Source organism: Pyrus communis, chromosome 15 (assembly GCF_041283825.1).
Source record: "Pyrus communis isolate YQ-2024b chromosome 15, ASM4128382v1, whole genome shotgun sequence".
In the NCBI taxonomy this organism is placed as follows: Eukaryota; Viridiplantae; Streptophyta; class Magnoliopsida; order Rosales; family Rosaceae; genus Pyrus; species Pyrus communis.
Genome location: NC_142579.1, coordinates 9,964,920 through 9,966,825, shown reverse-complemented (window position 1 = coordinate 9,966,825; position 1,906 = coordinate 9,964,920). Strand labels below are relative to the sequence as shown.

The following is a 1,906-nucleotide window of genomic DNA, read 5'->3' as shown; positions in this document are numbered from 1 at the left end:
CAAGTGCTACGATCACGTGAAGACTGTGCAAATAATCGCGGGTCACCTACGAGTCGGAACCATTTATAGTGGTTTGTACAATAGGACTGTGCACCTAACTTAGATCCAAGATGAGCATGTGGTGCGGGAGGTGAACATCATGTGAAGGATTGTGTCCTAACTCTAGGCGGGAGCACTAGCACCGGGGTGCAGGCTTATGAGCTCTCAATGCATCTCACATAATCAATAAATCACAACCATAAACTATAAACTTACCTGTGCATCCGCAGCACCAAACATACATATATGCAACTACAAATGTATAAATAAATAGGCAGACCCTTTGCATGGCATTTTAAAACATATAAACATTCAATTTCATTTTCTGGGAAAACTCTCAAGTATATAGGTATATACGGAAAACCAAAAGCCCACTCACTGGTATATGAAGGGGTTGTAACCCCTGAGCCTTAAGTGACTGCGCTCGTCCTCAGGATAGGTCTCACCTATATGTGAAACAACTACAAAAACATCAATTTAAAGCACATAACCAAAACTAGGTAATAACTTCTCATACAATGCTCAAATGGGGGTGTTTGAATATACCAACGTGATCTTCTCAACCTCACAAATATCCCCATATTTTAAAAATAATTTTATAACAACCCACGCGCTGGCCAAGGCATGGCCACACGAGCCACCCACGCGCAGGCACGTGTCTGGCACACTGATGGCGGTAGTTAACGCCGTTAGGAATATTCCGTCCAAAAGCAAGCATATTCTGTTAAAACTAACCTGACGCCGTTAACTTCCGTTATGAATATTCTGTTAAGGTTAACAAAATATTCCCCTTTCTTCTCTGGCTAGTCGCCGGACTCCGTCGCCGTCACCGGAAACTGGGAAAAACTTCCATTCGTCATATCTAACTCATTTCTCAACCAAAATTCACGAATTTTATGTCAAAATGAAGGTTAGGACAAGGGAAAGAGGGTTATACCACTTTGAAGCACCAAAAATGCCAGAATCTCGCCGGAGAAATCTCACAAAATCCGGCCAACTTTAGAACTTGCTATTGCGACGTCCAAAATCCTTCAAACTTGTTCCCCGAGCTTCGTGAGAAGGTTCTAAAGCTCCCTATAACCTTAAAACTCCTAAAAACCTCACAATAATTAGTGCATGAACAATGCATGAAATCTGGGGTTAGGGTTCTCGAGGTTTTTGAAGGTTTCAAGTCTCACAAATGGTATATATGAACTCAGAAGCTTGCAAGAAGTTCGAATCTTACCTTCTAGACGTCGATCCGTGCGTGTATGGTTGGTTTTGAAGTTCGTCCGTACAATGGTAAAGGAATGGAAGAAATCCGAGAGAGAGAGGAATGAGGGAGGGTCCATGGGTTGGTTTAGGTGTGTGTGGGTGTGTGTGTGTGGTCTTGATGGTAGTCAACCCAAACAAAAGAAAATAAATCACCCAAGGCACCAACTAACGTCCAAGGGCAAAATCATCATTTCATGCCAACGTTACAATTATTTCGAGATGGGCTGTCACAAAAGCCAAGTCCAAAAATTTCGTCTATATTATCTCTCTTGTCATCTCTACGTGGAAATTAAAATTTGCTAGTCTACAACACGCTTGTTTTTTTCTTTTTCTTATTTCTCCTTATCACATGAAAAGACTAAAATTAAAGTAAAAGTCCTTGATCAATACCACGAGCTTAATTTTCATCTCAAAATTATACTAATAGTTTCTTCTGTTCATGAATTATGTCATTCTTTGCACTGGTAGTCATTTTCATTAACTCCATCAACTTTTTTGTCAAGTTGATGACAAAAAAAGAGAAAGACTTGTCTCCGCAAGGACTTAGGTGGAAATTCTCATTAAATACCTCATGATCTATTCACATAACTTTATCTTATGATCTAAAGATTGA

General features: G+C 40.1%; 1 long non-coding RNA gene across 1 annotated transcript; it reads right to left on the bottom strand.

Annotated features, from left to right (window-relative positions):
• Positions 1–296: 296 nt before the first annotated feature.
• On the bottom strand, positions 297–1,393 carry LOC148690508 (uncharacterized). The gene is made up of 3 exons (XR_015956376.1): positions 1,265–1,393; positions 977–1,130; positions 297–875 (listed from the first exon to the last, which is right to left on the bottom strand). It is a non-coding gene; the product is annotated as an uncharacterized LOC148690508 (long non-coding RNA).
• Positions 1,394–1,906: the final 513 nt, after the last annotated feature.